Source organism: Dipodomys merriami, unplaced genomic scaffold (assembly GCF_024711535.1).
Source record: "Dipodomys merriami isolate MVZ:Mamm:240054 unplaced genomic scaffold, mDipMer1.0.p SCAF_731, whole genome shotgun sequence".
In the NCBI taxonomy this organism is placed as follows: Eukaryota; Metazoa; Chordata; class Mammalia; order Rodentia; family Heteromyidae; genus Dipodomys; species Dipodomys merriami.
In genome coordinates this window covers 63,247-82,677 of record NW_027206326.1, presented here as the reverse complement: position 1 = coordinate 82,677, position 19,431 = coordinate 63,247, and the positions used below count along the sequence as shown (strand labels likewise).

The following is a 19,431-nucleotide window of genomic DNA, read 5'->3' as shown; positions in this document are numbered from 1 at the left end:
TAACCTGCTGTCAATACTCTCTACTTTGTTTTTTTTTTTTTAAATCTCTTTTCCTTCTAAATGGTCAGCTTTGATGGCTTCAAATTCTTTGTTGAAGCTCTGTTTTAGGTCTTGTATGAATTTCTTTACTTCCTTAATTTGGTGTTCAGTGTTTGTTCTCAAATCACTTAGTTGATTGGTTATGGTTTCTTTGGACTCCTATTCCTTCTGTTGGGTTCCATTCAGCATTCCCTTTGTGGTCTCCCTGACTTCCTTCAGCTCTTTGTTAATGGATTCCATGAATGCCTTTAGTGATCTTTGTGTGTTCTCTACCTGGTCTCTCAATTCCTGTATTACTCTTTGATTAGCTTCCTCGCGTTCGTGGGATTCCTGCAGTTCTCTTTGAGTGTTCTCAGCCTGCTCACGCTATTCATCCCTTTCTCTTTGAGTATTCTCAAGCTGCTCACACAAATCCTCTATCAGTTTTTGAGTAGCTTCCTCACACTTATGATATTCCTGTATAAACTTTTGGGATGCCTCCTCTCTCTCCCTATCATGCTCATACAGAGTCCTTTGTAAGTTGTCAAACTTTTCATTTGTCATGTTTGCCAGCAGTGTTTGTAGAGCTATTTGGGAACTCTCCTCTGGATCATTTATTATCTGTTCTTTCCCCTGATTATCAAGATTGGGAATTAAGATACCAGGATTTGCCATTTTTCTTGTGTTTTTCCGGCTTACTCTGACCATTTGAGATGAAAATAGCACCAGTTTTGTGCTAGAACCCTATCTTAAGACAACCATAAACCAGAGTTTGCATTTGTACAGTCAATAGTCTACAGATACAATCTATTTCAACAGATACATCTATTCAACATCAAACAACTATATGTTAATGGGCTTTGAACCACAGAGAAGTATTTGGAAACCAGAAATTATTAGGGTTAGGGAGAGATGTGGGTAAAAAATAGGAATAGATTGGTGTGGGGAGGCACAGGGAGAGTTAACTATGTCCTAATCTCAATGTAGGAAATAGGTTGGGTAGGATGCATGTAGAGAGAGAGAGAAAAAGAAGAAAGGGAAAGGGAAATGAAAAGAGACCAAAAAAAATAGAAACGTAAAAATTAATATTATTATGGAGAAAAAAAAGACAAGCTATTTAGAGAGGAATGTGAATATATTGAGAGAAGGGGAGGGACATAGAGGAGTTGTGAAAAAATTAACAAAATGCTTAAAATATTATATAGGTATAAAGAGGTAGTACTGCTATTAAGGAATTTAAGTCTCAGAGGTTTTGAATTGAGTAATAAATTTGTGGATTAAGTGTGTACACAATGGGGGATAGGGTCTACTTGTTAAGTAAGGGTTTATCTGAGGATGTGCAGGACAAGAGTTAAGTCACGTAAAGCAGAACAAAAGAGAGGAAAAGGTGAAAAGAATAAAAAAAGGGAGCAATAAAGATCAGAAGGTCAGTAGAGCTAAACAAAAAACAAAAAGATAATTAAAAAAAGAAAGAAAAAGAGAAAGAAGACAAGAAAAGATAGGAAAACGCACATTCACGTATTCCTAAAATAAAAATTATAAGAGAAAAAAAAGTTTCTGGAAAACAATTTTATTCAAAAAAGGAAAAAATTAAAGATTAATAAAAGTTTTAGAAAAAAACAATTATAAATATATAAGGTAGCAAAAAAAGAAGAAGAAGAAGAAAAAAAAAAGTTCTTTGATTTTTTTTTTTATTTTTTTGGGAGGGGTGGGAAGAATCCTGTATCTCCTTTTTGTCTGTAACCAGCCTCTTGTTGGAGTCTCTGGTCAGCTTGAGGTCCTGTGGCTTTATTGTTTTCTTAAGTCAGTTTGTTCGAACAGGCAGAAAAATGCTCTGTTTTACCCAAGATTTTGAGATCCCCCTCCCTGGTTAGTTTTCTGAGAGGGTGATCTGCTTTGAGAATCACAAAAGAGGGGGATGCAGTGATGAGACTAGGTTCTGGGTAGAGTTGAGGCCTTTCAACAAACAGTTGCTTTTCCCTCGGGCTATTTTGTGAAAAACTCACAGCGCCCAGCCTGGAGCCATTCTCAGGGTTTCTGTATTTCAATTGATTGTGGAGGCTGCTAGAGGGAGGGGCAGCCTCTGGCTCTGGTTATCCAGAGCGGAAAGCCACTCTTATGGCTGGCGCCTGAGCTGGGTGACTTTTCCCTGGATGGAGCTGAGTCTGGCAGGTCACTTTGCCGTTAAGTTCTTGTGACCTGCTCAATGACTCATTTTATTCCAAGGGCTGAGTTGGAGCTAGCAGCTCCTCTGAGCTTTGTCGGTATCCAAGATGGAGATCACTGTTGCTGGGGGGGAAGGGGTGGCCTTCCCTCCTCTGCTCCCTGAGATGGAGTGAGGATGTCAGGCTTGTACTCACGCCGAGTCTTGGATCCTGGGTCGTCTCTGGTCTGCAAACTGCAGGATGAAGATGTCCGCCCCTTTTCAGTTCTTGCTGGTGTTGAGTAGAATCTGCTCCCCCACTGCGTCTGGCTCCTTCGTCCCGGACTCTCTGTGGCTCAGGTATGGGTGCCCTGCAGTTGCCGCCGCGACCCTGCTACCACCGTGGCGGCTGCTGGCAAGCGCTCAGATGTGTCTCCTTGCCTTGGCTTCCCCTCTCTTGCCTAACTCTCTGTCCTGTGATGGCACACTTGGTGTGATTCTCTGGCTTAGGACTGTTCACTGGAACTCTAAAACTGCTTTCTATGCAAGAGCTTGTTCAGATTCCAGCTTCTCCTCTGCCATCTTCCCCCTAAAAATTTTTTAAAGTTTACATATATTCATACATACATACATATATACACATACATATATGTGTGTATGTATATTTTTTATTTGAAGTCAATAAATTTTTATTTAATCATTTTTACATGTTGTAATTCCTTCACTGCCCATCAAACTGATGCTCAAGATTTCTCTTGAAATCTAAGGGAGCCCTTTTTGAAGCAAACAATTTTCAAGCCAGCCATTTCACTGCTCGGGAGGCCAAAATCTAGTGGCTATGTTCAAATGGCCAACCAAAAGCAGAAACTCTGATCAGCCCTGCCACAAATCTTTTATTGGGGCTTCTTTTAGCACTATTACAGAATTACTGATGACACACCTAAATTCTTTGAAATGTCATTTTGCAAGCAAATTTTGGGATCACTTTTTAAGTCCAACAGCTTGATTCAACTGCTGAATGCCTGCCTAGAGAAAGAAAAGCATTTGCTGAAAAGATCAGTTATCCTAAGTATTATCAATATGAATTGTCAAACTGCATATATTGTATCAATAGAAATACCAGGTTTACCATGGACAAAGCCAAGAAAACCAACGATGCCAGATATTGAGTTTCTATTGCACTGTCCATTGAACATATCAGCAGGAGGTATTGCTGAATGCAAATACCATACAGTGTAATGTAAGTGTGTGTGTGTGTGTGTGTATATATATATATATATATATATATATACATATATATATATATATATATATATATATATGTCGTGGGGTTTGAACTCTGGGCCTGGGCACTCTCCCTGAGCCTCTCTGTGCTCAAAGATAGCCTTCTACAACTTGAGCCACAGCACCACTTCCAGCTTTTTCTGTTTTTCTGAGGAATCGAACCCAGGGCTTCATGCATGAGAGGCAAGCACTCTATCCTTAAGCCACATTCCCAGCCCCAATGTGAAGTTTTTAAGTGGCAAGATCACATAAGATAATAACAATTATTACTATTGAGTATGGCATACTCATTTCTGTGAAGTTTACCTAGGAAGCAAGTTTTGCAAAGATCCATGTCACTGCATTAAAGACACCGGTAGCAGTGCTAGGGGAGCAATCTCATGACTTCCATCACAAGAGATGTCCATATTTAGCATGTCACAGTAGCGAGCAATGAACATGGGCATCTGTAAATTCTAGTCCAACCAGACTAGGAAGGGGGACCTGAGCTGATCCTGATCCATCCCTCCCAGCCACCCCTCACCCATTGAAGACTTTAGGAAGAACTATTTCTAGGTGGTGGAGCAAGGCAGAGGCACCATGGTCTTCTACAACCAGAACGTGGATAAAGAGGACAGACCACACACATGATCCCAGTGGCCCATGAGCTCAACCTTTGTTGTGGAAGTAGAGGAATCAGGATGGATTTCTCAGGGACTGTCCCCCAACAGAAATCCATGTTTCTCCTGCAAAAGTTCTGACTCTGTCACGTGCACATTGATTTGTATAACACACCAGATAGGGAGCTGTGTGTCATACACACACATGCACACACACACACACACTCAGCCATCATGGGTTTGTGTCACCTAGCTACCCACCCTGGAAATGATCATCCCACCTAAACTCAGCAGACGAAGCAAAGCCTATTCCCTGTCGGTGGATTGACTACATCTCCCTTTTGAGCTCTCCTAATGAGTGATCCAAGCGGTGAAGACAAATGCAAATTTTCCTGCAGATAAACAGTCATTGAACATTCTGAAATAGAATGGTCTCCAACATGACAACAGTCCTGGGGTTTGAACTCAGGACCCTGAGCGTGCTGTCCCAGAGCTTCTTTTTTGCTCAAGGCTGAGCATTCTACCACTTTAGCCACAGCACCACTCCTGGCTTCTGTGTGTGTGTGTGTGTGTATGTGTTATAATGAGGAATTGAACTCAGGGCTTCATGAATGCTAGGAAAGCACTGTACCACTGTACCACATTCTGTGCCCTAGGGTAATGTTTTGTTTTGTTGTTTTAAATTTTCATTGTAAATGCATTGAACAGGGGAGTTACAGTTAATAAGAGAAGTAATGAGAGCCAGTCACCTGTGGCTCATGCCTGTCATTCCAGCTACTCAGGAGGAGGCTGACATCTAGAGGATCATGGGCAAACTGGAAGTCCTGCCATATTTGTGGTTCAGTGTGGTACTGAGCACCAGCCTGGATCTGAAGAAGCTAGGGGACAGTGCCCAGGACCCAGAGTAAAAATGGTAGAATGCTAATCTTGAGCACAAAAAGCCCAGGGCCATAGTGTGTTTTGAACTCAGGGCCCTGGATTACTGTACCTGAGGTTCTTCAGCTCTAGCCTGGACACTACTACATTGAGCCTTAAATATAGCACAACTTCTGGTTTGTTGGTAGTTTCATGAGCGATCATAATCTCAAGGACTCTCCTTGCCCTAAGGCTGGTGATCCTATCAGATCTCAGCCTCCTCCTGAGTAACCATACTTGTCGAGGCTGCATTGAATTATGCATCTTCCTGATTTCCTTGTCATGTCCAAAACGAGCTTTACAACATCGGTGTGGGGGGGGAGTGGAGGGGAAGGAGAAGGATTGGGATTGGGGAGGAGGGGGGAGGCTGGGAAGGGACGTGAAGGGTAAACAAAAGGAGGAGGCTGCAATGCTTGGTAAGAAATGTACACATTATCCTGCCCATGTAATTGTAACCCCTCTGTACACTATGTTCACAAATAAAATTAAATTAAAAAAAAAAGAAAAAAAAAAGAAAAGGGACAGAGTCTGACTGAGGAGAAGCTCGCCCGAGAGGAACCTCTGGTTTCCAGCTTCCAACACATCCTGGAAACAGGCGAGTTTCCAGGATCCTCTTCCCTCCAGAATACCCCCAAATCCTGAAATTGAAATCCTTCCCCTAAGAGCCCTGGCCTTGGTCCAATCAAACCTCTTTCCATAATCCTGTATTTTTTTTTGTTTAATTTCTTCTCCCTTGTCCTGTTTTTCTTCTTTTTTTAAATTTCTCCCTACAGATTATTGTCCCCAGGAATAAGGACCCAGCCTGTTGGTGGAAGCCCTTTATTCTGGGTGTATAATGTTCCAGGTTGGAATTAAAAAATCGCTCTCGAAGGAGGCTGTGGTCATAATTCACGTGTCCAAAATGAGTGTTTTTTTTTGGGGGGGGTGGGTCACTTGGGGAAGAAGAAAGACAGAATGATGTGGGACAGGAAGCAGTGGGATTTCTTTCTTCTCTGCTCACTTCCTTCCTCACAGGTAGACTTCCCTTCACAGGCAGAAACTTGTCCAGGAATCTGCTTCCCACCCCCATACACCCCATTCCAGCAGAATAGTCCTCTGGGAAGTTGAACAATCCTTGCTTTCCAGAAGTTTTTTGTTTTTTGCTTTTTTTTTTTCCTCTCCTACGAGGTCATCTATCTTGACTTCCAGCTTTGCTACTTCCTCCTCCTCATCCTCCTCCTCCCCTTCTCCTGAAATTTGTGCTCCCACAATACTTAACCTAGTGATCCAGTAAACCACATCCTAAACATATCATTCTTACTTGGATGATTGACTCAATGTCCCCTGCCCAGCCCATTCCAATGGAATGATTGGGCAAACTGAATTCTAGAAAAGAACCTTAGAGTAGTTATTATTATTATTATTATTATTATTATTATTATTATTATTATTATTATTATTCAGAATAACTCCAGGCTCACGACTGCCATCCTAGCTACTCAGGAGGCTGAAATCTGGAGGATCGTGGTTCAAAGCCTGATTTCTCTCCTTACCCAACCATCAGAACCTAGGAATGCAGAGGATTGGGTTAGACTCAAACTACACCCTTTGGTCCATTCGTTGTTCAGTCCAAGGTGGGGATGGAGTAAGAATTATTTCTTATTAGCCCATGAAACAGGAGGAAATCACAGTGTGTGCTTTTCCTGGGTCCATCCCCAGACTCACAGGGATGCCCACCCCAAAAATATTAGCCGTAATTCAACATGGGTCCCCAAGAACTCAGGCTCACTCGACATCAGTGGTAGAGATTTTAACTCTGGTCATGCGAGTGGTGGCACAAGAAACCAATAAAGGCGCTGGAAGGGTTGGGAGAGAGAGCGGGGAAACTTCCACCAGGTCCAGGCACAAGAGGGTTTAGAACCAAACTTCTGCTGGGCCAGATGAAGGTGTGTACAGTGAGCACAGGGCAGAGAGAGAGGAAATAGTAGAGGTGAGCAAGGGGGTGTGTGGGTGGAGAGGACTCAGAACTGACCTCAGGGTCTTGGGGGTGGAGAACTTGTCATAGTCTGAGTGAAAGGTGATGGGGCAAAGGAGGAAGTGAGTTCAGAGGAAGAAGTGAGCTCAGTGGGTGAGGAAGTGACTTCAGAGGAAGAGACAGTGGCCTTAGAGGCAGAGGAAGTGAGCTCAGAGGAAGAAGTGAGTGAAGCCCCGGGGGGGCTGGTCAGTCTGAAGGAGGCATGATGGGGCAGAGGAGGAAGTTCCCCAGATGGTTAGGAAGTGAGTGCAGAGGAAGAGGAAGTGGCCTCTGAGGAAAAGGAAGAGGAAATGGCCTCAGAAGAAGAGGAAGTGGCCTCAGAGGGAGAAAGTGACTGTGGGACCTGTGGGGGACCCATCATTGTCTGCAGGAGGCATGATGAGGCAGAAGAGGAAGCTCTTCAAATGCTTAGGAAGTGACCTCAGAGGAAGAGGTAGTACATTCAGAGAAATAGGAAGTGAGCTCTGAGGAAAAGGAAGCACACTAAGAGGAAGAGGAAGTGAGCTCAGAAGAAGAGGAAGTGACCTCAGCAGAAGGGAAAATGATCTCAGAGGAATAAGAAATCACCTCTGATGCTTAGGAAGTCACCTCAGATGCTTAGGAAGTTACCTCAGAGCCTGAGATTCTTTGCCTACTCAATGATTGATGGTGACAGGTGTTTCTTTACTGGTTTGGGGCTGGTGATCTCTGGTAAGGCTACAGTGCTTCCTACTTAGCAATGGAGAACGTTGTGTCCCTCCTGGGGAAAATTCCTGTACATCCTCCCCAGCTGTGTGATTTCAGTCTGTGATCCCCCCTTCAGGGGTCAGTTTTCAAAGATTGTCCATAGGCTGCCCCAGGTGATTGAAGTCCAGACTCGAACTTCCTCCCTGGACACACATCATGATGAACTAATGTGCAGAATTGGAAGACAATGAGAGAGAGAGAGAGAGAGAGAGAGAGAGAGAGAGAGAGAGAGAGAGAGAGAGAGAGAGAGAGAGAGAGAGAGAGAGGGAGAGGGAGAGGGAGAGGGAGAGGGAGAGAGGGAGAGAGAGAGGGGGAGGGAGAGAGGGAATAATTTTCTGATGGAGGAAATGACACAGACAGACAGCCAATATTCACTTGGATTCCTTCAAGAAAAACTGTGATCCTCGTATGGACTAGAGTATTTGGGGTGACTTGGTTTGTTTTTTGTTGTTGTTGTTGTTTGTAAATGACATGTGTGGGATTAGAACTCAGGGCCTGGGGGTGCTGTCCATGAATTTTTTGTTTGGTTCCAGACTGGCCTTCAATCACCTGAGCCATACAGCTCCATCTTCCAGTTTGGGGTTATTAATGGTCGGGCATGGGGGGGGGTCAAGTCTCAATAGACATTTCCTGCTAGAGCTGAGTTTGTCCTTCAGCAGCTTCTATTCCCTTCAAGATGGGCAAAAGAGAAAGAGAAAATAGGAATGGTTGCTACTATTACATAAGAAAATGACTTTTTTAAGAAGTCGGCCTGTGTCTTGAAAGTTTGGTGTCTTTCTGTTCTCTATAGGCAGAAAGTTTTGCCCTTCCTTGTGAGGAATGTCAGAGGAATTGAACCTACACACCCAACTTAGTGAATATTTGGGGAAATTGAGACTGTAGCCTCATCAAAATGAGGCCTTAGGAATACCAGGAGCCTTCAACATGGGAAGACTTCCTCCATGTCCCACTACAAATAGCCCTCAACCCACAATGCAGGTGCTAGGCTTCGACTCTGTCAACGGAAGAGGACATTGGGAGGCCTCTTCTTTATTTCATAGGATACACACTGAGTTCTCACACTTATCTTCATTCCTCTAACTTAACTTCACTTGACCCCACCACACCTATTTCAAGTCCCCACTTCCATTTGTTTACTTGGTTGAATTTTTATTCTTTCTAAGGAATTACACTCTTTACTATAAGCCTTGAATCTACAGTACTTCCATAATACATGTGTGCGTTGACTTGCATGCCACCCAGCACATCAAATAATCCATGCACACTCTGTATTATATGGGGTATACTACACCAGAACACCAATGCATTCCCTGCATGGCTCGAAAAGTAAATCATTTTCTCAACACAAACAAGAAGATCTGTAATTGCACAGAGGACAATCTCAAATGCAAATGAGCATACTTCCAGAGATCATCTCTTCAGTCCTTTCTAAATCTGAGAAAGTCTGATCAGCAAAAGCATTGACATACATAATAAGGTCAATAAATAATGTAATATTTGCTTATGTGATACAGTAGTAATGTAACATTTGTAATAAAAGATGCTGAAATCTGGCTGTTTATTTGTATTTGGCTCACAAATACACTGACTGGTGTCAAGTTGAGGTTGACAGGTGAGTGTTACGTGACATCCTTCAGGAATCAATAGGAAACAAGGCCCAAGAGAGACAGTACTTGGTCATTTGTCCTAATGGCCACTTAACAAGGTTTACCTAAGGTCAGATAACAATTAGACTGATCCTAAGAAGATTTTTCTGGAAGGACTCCATTGGAGAAAGTTGGGATGAAATTCACACAGAGGAAAGCCAGGGAAAGAAATATTAAACTGAAATCCCTTCCATGTGAAATTCTAATCCTGTTGCTGGATAGACATCAAAAGTTGGACTATACACTGAAATTTTCCATGGTGTGGATTTCAAAGGTCGGAGAATGTACTGAAAATCTACATGTAGACATGAAATACATTCTGAATGAGAACAGTTTCTTAGTGAAGAGTGTGTTAGTTCTGCCTGCGATGAGAAAGAGTAATTAAGTAATACCACGACCACTACCTTTAGGACAGCATTTGCAAAAGACTTCATCCTAAACGAAGAGGTCACTGAGGATCTGAACTTATTCTGCGGAGCATAATTTGGGTCTATATTGTGTAGCTTATTTTCCATAAGTCCTACTTGAGCTAATGTTTGTACTCTATTGTAACCCAGAAAATCATTTGAAAGCAGATGTCTAATAAAGAACTAGAAATGGCAATAAAAGACATGAAGAAATGCCAAAAAGAAAAACAAAAAACAGACAAGAATCCAATATATATACATATACATATATATATATATATATATATATATATATATATATATATATATATATATCAAATAAAGCATCTGGGTGGGTAGAGGAGGGAGGGGTGAGAATGTTCGAAGGGTAACATTGATAAAAATGTATTCTATTCACAAACTGTTTTATAAAAATAATGCATCCTTTGTGCAACTACTTTATGATCATAAATATGTAGAAATACATAAAAAATAAAGCAATATGAAATAAGGAACTCCTTTGTGAGTCTTGATGACTTTACCACAATCCTAGGGTAAGAGAGTTGGTAGGATTTGTGTCTCACCCTTACAGGATTTGAAACTAGGGTGCTCTTCTCTGCTTGCATTAATTGCGTTGGTGCATAAAAAAGTACTGAACAACATGTTAGATGACCGCAAGCCATTGGGAAATGCAATAGTTAATGTAGATACATATATATTTACATTTATTTATATATCGTTATATGTAAATAAATATATAAAGGTTATATATATATATATATATATATATATATATATATATATATATATATATAAAACCTTTATTCCAACAAGAACACAGGGAATTTTCATGGAAGGGTCAATCAGAAAATAGGATTAAGCAAGAAGGAAGAAGGAAGTAGTTCAAGGCTGACACTGACCTTATCTTGACTTCAAAAGATGCTGCCTTTTCCAGGTGTAACAAAGGTGTCCCAAAGACACCAGGTGTCTTTAGTGTATCTGGAACACTTTAGGCATCCATCAAAAAGAAAGGAAAATGATTTATTCAGTGCGAATAGCATAGCTAGATTTGCACTGGGTGAAAGATGAATTATTTTTGTGTTCAGAACCAAAGCATCTGAAAAACAAGCATAGGACTAACCTCAGAACAAAGTCATTATCTCATGAACATTTTGAAAAAATGTCCATGTTTCTGTTTCTGAGAAGCTTATGAACATCAAATACTTTTTTTTGTTTGTTTGTTTTTTGGGTCCGGTCGTGGGGCCTGAACACTGGGCTTGGACACTGTTCCTCAGCTCTTCAGCTCAAGGCTAGCGCTCTAACACTTGAGCCACAGCACCACTTCCAGGTTTTTTCCTTTTGCTTATGTGGTGCTGAGGAATGGAATCCAGGGCCTCATGCATGCAAAGCAAGTGCTGTACCACTGAGCCACCTTCCCATCCCCTCAAATACATTTTATCTCCAGGCTACCAGACCTCCAGTGGGACTGATTGATATTTAAAAATATCTATAAATGATAAATGGAGCGGCTGGGAAACTGGCTTAGTGGTAGAATGCTGGCCTAGCATGCATGACGCCCTGGGTTTGATTTCTCAGTATACAACATTCACAGAAAAAGTCAGAAGTGGTGCTGTGACTGAATTGGTAAAGCCTTGAGCAAAAGAAGCTCAAGGACAGTGCCTAGGCTCTGAGTTCAAGCCCCAGGACTGTCAAAAAAAGATAAATACTTTTGTCAATTCGTGGTACAACTATTTTCTTTAGTTTAGATATCAGGGACTGTGAGAAGGTAAAAAATATTGAGATAAATGGGCCTTGGGCCACCAGAAATATGTTTGTGTTCCACCCATCTATTGCATGAAGAAATTTGATGCAAAAATAAAAATAAAAAAACAAAAAACTTTTGATCAGTCAAGATGGAGAAATCAGACCACCGAATTCATACAGAAATCTGTCCAGATCCATTGTGTAGCCATAACATGCAACTTTCTGTCTTTTCTGAGAGTGTTTTCTCCTGGTTTCCTTCTGCTCCACATGAACAACCATACTGGATGAATGAATAGCATGGGAAGAACAAATCAATAGGACCATATTCCTGAATCAGGTTAAGAATTGCCATTTGTGCCTTTTTCCTGTGCTTTTCTTTCTTCAGCAAGAAATGTAGTCTGAGAGAAGCATGGTAGGCCTGCAATTTATGTTATACATGATTTGTTGATGATTGGATGTCAACCCATGATTGGATTGAAGTGGGAGGCTGCTATCTTGGATTGCAGAGCAATGTTCTTTGGGTTCCACCAAGGTCATAGAGACAAGCTACACCCTCCTTTCCCCACCCCCCTGCCCTTGCAAGGTAGAAAGGAGACCCATGGATGTAGATAACCAATCTCCTGACCTAACTAGGACAGAAGGAGGAGTAAGAGCCATGCCTGTCCTTGCAACCCCTGCCTCCCATTGTTCTCCTTAAACCACCGTGAAGGTCACTGGGCTCCACTTTATTTTCCTCTAAGCTAATCCAATTAGTCTGAGAATCCCAGTCACTGCCCATCCACCCCCTTTCCGCCAGTGAGGGACAGTCAGAGAACAATTTCAGGAGGACAAATGGTCATTATGAATCAGGCCTGTGGATCAATGGTATAAAAGGAGGGAATCTATTCATATTCTCTCCACCACACCTGTCCTGCTCTGAGCTTCTGTAGGACAAGGACAACCAGCATCAACATGATGAAGGCTCTGCACTTACCCTGCTGTTTGGTGAGGCCTGTGCAGGCCAAAGATCTCAGGTCCAGCCATCAGAGGGATCCCTGAATGGGCATGTTCATCTTGCATGGCCCGTGTGTGTGTGTGTGTGTGTGTGTGTGTGTGTGTAAAATGTGCCAGTTTTGTGTGTATATGTGCATTTGTGTGTAAGAGAGAGAGATTCTGTTTGATAACATGTGGATTCAATGTGTCTTCATAATCAGGAAAATGCCTTTGCACCTTTCAACTCCCTGTCGTGTGACAAAGGTGTCCTCTTCAATCCAAAAGCTAAGGCAACAGTATCGTTATTAGACTGGATCACATGTCGTGCCTACATGGAATCCCTAACTCACTCTCCACATGCAATGGTTCCCAAGCATGTCTCTCTCGGTCCTGGTGTCACAGTGTGGGAGACTCCACACAAATTGGCAAGGCCTGGCCTCATTTTCTTCTCTTGCCCAGTCAGGAATGGCTTCTTTGGTGCTGGATAAAGGGAACTGAGCGGAATCAGGAGAGTGCTGGCCTTTTGCCTTTGGGACATGGGTCATTTACGTGACTGGCAAGTGGCACACCCTAGCCATCTTTGTGGACAAGCCAGAGAAGATCCAGGAGGGCAGACCCTTGAGAGGCCTGCTCTGACATATTAAGGCTCCTGAAGGTGGTAAATACATGACCGTGGACTTTTATAACAAGTAAGCAAAACCTTCTCTCTCATTCCCTGCCTCCATGCCTCTCCAGAATTGATTGACAGAGCCTGTGGCTTCTCACATATCTGGGACATTTGATCCTGCATGCAGACAGGGACATATTTAGATAATGACATCATTGCTGGTTTCAATCCATGAATGGATAGTATGAGCTCTGTGGAGACCACACTGTCTGGAAGAGCATTCTAGAAGAATCCTCTTCCCTTGACACTAGCACAAAACTATGCAACTAACAGCCAAAGCCCTGGTGGCTCATGCCTGTAATCCCAGATGCTCAGGAGGTGGGATCTCAGAGAGTGAGGTCTGAAACCAGCCCAGGCAAGCATATCCATTAGGAACATAACTATCAAAAACCAGAATGTAGAGCTGTGGTTCGAGTGCTACACCACCAGCCTTGAGAAAAACACAAGACCTGAGGATGAGTTCTCTGGTTCTGAGTTCAAACCACAAGACTTGCACAAAAATGACAAAGAATGGTGATGAAAAGAATCAGAACAAGTACCATAAGTTATTCAAAGCATTTCCCCCGGTTGATGTCCTCCTTGGCTACTCGAAAGGTCTGGAAGAAGTAGCTCGGATTTGTGGATAGGAAATAAAGACTTGGTTGTTGTTCTGTTGTTGTTTTCTTGTTATCTTACAGGCAAACTGGGGAGTGACAAAAATACACTGTTGTGGGTGAGCTGAGGGAGGATGGGGTCTATGTAGGAGAGTGTGAGTACAACGCGGTATAGACAGAAAACTGGACTCAAAGCAGGGGTGTGCACATGGTTGGGAGATTCATGGAGGTCACTTCAGGTGTTACATCAATAGCTTTGAATTCTAGAAACATCCAAGAGTCGGACATTATCAGAATTAAGAAAATACAATCGACATCCAAGTTGCTCAGTTCTTCCTAGAAAATTTTATTATTTTATTATTTATTTTATTATTATATTTATTTTTAAATATTTTAACCATTCTATTTTATTATTTATTATTTTATTATTCATTTTCAAAAATGGCCTCTGAGTGGTTACACATGGGAGTCACCATTTATGAGAGCGGCAAATACATCAGATCTTGATAGATGTCTCCACATTTGGGTGTATGTGTGGGCAGGGGGTGTGGATAGCTTTGGCAGTGGGACACAATTTTTTAAAGCATGCTGCATGTGTATTTAAAAAAAAAATCTGAAAACTATATAAACAGGTGATACAGATGTGATCAGCCCCAGCTCCTGACTCTTAAGTTATCAGCACATATATTTATTCATTGTAATAGGTTTTTCTTTTGATTGTGTGTTGGTGCAAATCAATTCCCTTTCAACAGAGTGAGAGGGGGAGGAGATGGATGAATTAGCATTGTAAGGAAATGTCCATGAATTAAATTCGGGGGGGGGGGATATGTTCAACAATTGCTTTAACTAGTTGGTCAGGTATTATTACATCTCATTGGAAAAATGTGATTTGATGTCCATATGTTCAACATTGATCGAGACTCACTGTGTTCATAAAATTGCTTTGTTTTAATTAATTAATTTTAATTAATTTTAATTAAAATATACATCATAATAAAGTCTATTAGAGGTCTGATAGACAAATGATCGAAGGAAAAGTGCTCCAATTTACTGAATCTCTGATATAAAAGTCAGAATGTCAATAGAAGGAGAGCATACCTGCACCTACTGAATTTTTATCAGTTTAACCTGTGACATGTGGGAGCACAGATTCAGGAAGATTCAGCCTTGAATGGTGTTTTGGGGAGCATGGAGAATTCAGAAATTTATCTATGGGGCCCATCACCACCCCAAGAAATCAAGATATTTGAACTTCAAGGAAGTGCATGAGATGGATTGATTAGGTTCAAAGTTATTGATTATTGACCACCAGCTTAATCCAGAAGGAGAGGAGAGAACAGTCTATTCCACACAGGACTAGGGAAAAGTGAAATGAGGTGAGGGAACTCAAGTGGACTCACCCTGGGTTCTTTCTCTTCCATAGTAGACTCTGGTACGAACACCTTCGAGCTTGTGAAGCAAAGCAAAGGCAATAACATCTTCTACAACGTGAATGTGGACAATGAAGGACAGATAACACACATGATCCTGGTGGCAGGTGGGTATAAGTGTGGGGGAGGACACCTATCCACCTGGGCCAGGGGAAGAATGGGGGCTGGACTGGGATAGGGCAGAGCAGCCCATGGTTGATCACCTTAGCCCTGTACTGTTGAGTGGAGGAGTCAGAATGTTTTTCTGTATAGCAGAAACGTCACTTTGGAAACACCTGTATCTGTCACACATTTAGTCCATCCCATTCCCATAGCTCCCTGTGAAATAGCCTGGGCCACCCATGCAGGAATAATTGGGCTGTCAGCTAGGGACCCACATGGCAAATTCTCATTTAATTTGACTGAAGCAGATTTAGTCCTTTCCTGGGGGAAGTGGGCTCATTTCCATGTTGAACTCGCCTAACATGTTCTCAACAGAGTGAACCGTAATGTAAATTTCCCGGCAGGTGTACACCAATGAGCCCCTCAAATATGTTGTCAATCCCCATGATATCTTGATCTCTGACCAAACATTTCAGTTTGATACTGAGGTGTCCATTATACTCAGGGAGAGCATCATATTGAGCATCTGGCTGAATGAATTATAAAGATGTGATTTCTAGTTTTGATTGATTTATTTTTTCAGCTGCTACAGAGCTAACATGGTTAAGTGAAGTTCAAATCATTTGGTCCTCTCCTTTTGTGAGGACAGGGCAAGAACACAGAAAACGTGGATGGTCATGCAGATGGGGATAAAAGGAAACTATAGAGTATGGAGTCCATATAGGAAATCTCAGCTGGACAGGGATTACAGGGGGCTCACGGCATTCACATAGTGACTCAGATGATTGAGATATAAGGATCATGGTTCAAAGCCAACCTGGGGCAGGAGTGACCATGTGACTCTATCTCCAATGAGTCACCAATAAAAGCCAAAACTAGAGCTGTGGCTCAAGTGGCATAAGACTAGCCTTTAACAACAACAACAACAAAGCTCAAACCGCTAGATTAAGCCCTAGGACTAGAACCACGATATAAATAAAAGTAATATATAAAATAATAAATAAATAAATAAAAATTAATTAAATTAAAGTAATAATATAAATAAAAATTAATTAAATTAAATAAAAATAAAATAAAAACAACAACCAACAAAGAAAAACAACTCAGTTCCACTATCACTTGATCACTGAGGCAGTGTTGAGAACACAGATGATTAACTGTCCAGGTCCTTGCTCAAAGAGTCACTGTAAAAACCTGAACAGTGGAGGGCTGGCAAAAAGATTAATGTCCATCTACCTTGCCAATGTCACTGCTACAGGAGTGTGGGGAACCAATTTGCTCTTCCTGGTGCTGCTGGGGACAGGGAGGAAATTGGGGGCCAATGAATGGAAACAGCCCAGTGGGAGGCAACATGCCTTTCATGCCTGTCATCCCAGCTAAGCCAAAAGGCTGAGTTCTGAAGTATCCTGGTTCTAATCCAGCCTGGGCAGGAAAAGTTTGTGAGACTCTTATCGCCAATGAACCACTAAAAATTCAGAATTGGCAACATATGTGTGTGTGTGTGTGTGTGTGTGTGTGTGTGTGTGTGTGTGTGTGTGTGTGTGTGTGTAAAATTCAAAGTGGTAGAGGGCCAGCCTTGAGCTGAAGAGCTCAGGAACAGCACCCATGCCTAGAGTTCAAACCCCATGACTGACAAAAAAAATTCAGAATATAACCAGACTCCTGCCACTAATCCTAGCTACTCAGTATAGAAGAGTTTGAACTCAGCTCCAAGAGACTGGGATGGCCCATTAATCACCCAAAACCCAGGAGTGGTGCTGTGGTTTACATAGTAGAGTGGTTCTAGCCTTCAATGCAGAGCCTTAGGGAGAATTCCCAGGCCCTGAGTACAAGCTCAGGACTGGAAAAACCCACAATGAAACAAGGACAGAATACTTGAGTGTTTCAGCATTAGGGCAAAAAAAGGTAACCTTCAAAACTGTAAGGATACCTTCATTTCTGTAGATTCCATATGAAATGTGAGGCCAGGTGGCTCTTTTTAAATTTTATTTTTAAATTTTCCTGTAACCACCATGAGATTTCCAGACCCATCAGATCCTACGGAAGTGGAGTATTGGGTGTATGACTTATTTGGTTTAAGCATTTTGGTGAACTCAACCTCCAGCCCAGGGTTGGGCTGGAATAGCAATTATTTCATATTAAAGTATGCCCACTCCTTATGCATATAAACTGAGCTATGTCCTGTTAATTGTGGGTTGGGGGATGTTTAGAGGTAAACAGATGAAGTCTCCCCACTGTGGAGTTGTATGTTCTAGGCATCTGGTGTCATTCAAGAGGCTCCAGCCTCTACATTCCTGGACTTACCCATGTCCATCCTTCCTATAGTTACCAGCAGTAGGGGAAAATATTTTTGCTTTTTGTCAGTCATGGGGCTCGAACTCTGGGCCTGTGCACAATCCCTGAGCTCTTCAGCTCAAGGCTAGAGCTCTAGCCACATATATAGCACCATTTCTGGTTTTCTGGTGGTATCACTGGAGATCAAAGCCTCATGGACATTCCTGCCTGGGCTGGCTTTGAACCTTTGAGATCCTCCAGATCTCAGCCTCCTGAGTAGCTAAGATGAGAGGCATGAGCCACTGGTGCCAGGCTGGCATTCTTTATTCTTGACACAGGACAGGGCTCAGTTCTGCTGAAAGGAAACCACCACATGGTTCAGGCAGAAGAGAGTTTATTGGGGGGGGGGGGCAATCCAACCACTAGCCTGCACCAGATGTAAGCCATGCTGAGAGGTGGAGCTAATAGAGGAGACAGACTATATCTGGGAAAGAGGAAGAAGAGGTGTGGCCAAAACCAGATGTTGAAGAGATATGAGAAAGGAAGTAACCTCAGAGGAAGTGGAAGTAAGCCTAGAACCTGGAAATCCTTTGCTGATTCAGTCAAGTGATTGATAGCTACTGGTAATTACTGGGCAGGTGAATTCTGGTGAGCCTCCATTCTGTACAAGGACAAGTAGGGGAATAGAGAGGTTCTGTGGGCAGAACTAACAGCACCTTTACTTTGCCTTCCTGTATCACAATCTGTGACCAAAGCTACATTCTTGGGAAATGTGGGGTACAACATCAGTCACGGTCTTCAAGATTATTTTCTTTCCTAATGTTGAAACACTCAAGGACTCTGTAGTTGTCTCTGTGTGTTTTCAGGTCCTGAGTTGGTACCCAGGACATGTGCATCCTCCCTCAGGTTTTGTGTTCAAGGCTAGCACTCTACTACTTCTGGGTTTGGGGATGATTCATTGGAGATGAGAATCTCATGGACTTTCCTGCCCCCAGTCTGACTTCAAACCATGATATTTAGATCTTAGCCTTCTGGGTAGCTAGGACCAGGAGTGTGAGTGAGCCTGGAGTTATTCTAAATAATAGTTATTATTATTATTTTTATAATTAATAGTATAGTTCTCTTATAGATTTAGTTTTCCATGATTCAATTGAAGTGGCTTATTCTGAGCCAGGGGACATTGATTTGAGTCTTCACAGTCAGAATTGGATTCTGGGAAACTGTTATTGAATCACTGAGTTAAGTCACAATAGCACAAATTTCCGAAGAAAAGGAAGAAGGCAATGAAAAACATCGAATCCAGATAACGACTTTCCAGGAAAGAGGAAAAGATGTATCAAAGTTTAGGATGGATTGTTGTCTTAGAGCTGATTCCATTTGAATGAGGAAGATGGATGTGCATGCATTTTTGAAGATGCTACTACCTATTGGGAGGGAGCAGTGGGCAATCAAATGCACCTGAGACCCTGTGAATGGCTTCATAGTGCAGATTACACATGGAAAACAAAGCGCCTACAGAAGGAGAACATGGCCAGGGCAAATTTATTTCTAACAGGACCAAATCTGTGCCTGGGGCCTGGTCTTCCTAGGACAAGGAGATGGTTTCCTCAAACTTCTATCCAAGATGCATTTTTGGGTGGTAATGGCTGATGGGTAGTTTCTACTGGAAATTCCATGTGTATCTTCATGCCCAAATGATTTCTGAGGATCTGCCCTATGGCTAAGAGAGTGCGCCAATATGACATCCTCCACTAACTCTGAAAGTCCCCCGAAGTTCATCATCTTCCATGCTTCAGATCAAACATGACTGACTGTGTCCTTCTCCTCGCAATTATGTGGAGGCCGAAGTCATCAGGGAAGATTTCTGTGATAAATGTTTTTTCTCACTCATGCAATTG

The 19,431-nt window shown here is 42.2% G+C and overlaps 1 non-coding gene across 1 annotated transcript; it reads right to left on the bottom strand.

The window, feature by feature from the left end:
- Positions 1–3,261: 3,261 nt before the first annotated feature.
- Positions 3,262–3,399, bottom strand: LOC138818317 (small nucleolar RNA SNORA8). The gene has a single exon (XR_011369061.1). It is a non-coding gene; the product is annotated as a small nucleolar RNA SNORA8 (small nucleolar RNA).
- Between the last annotated feature and the right edge of the window lie 16,032 nt (positions 3,400–19,431).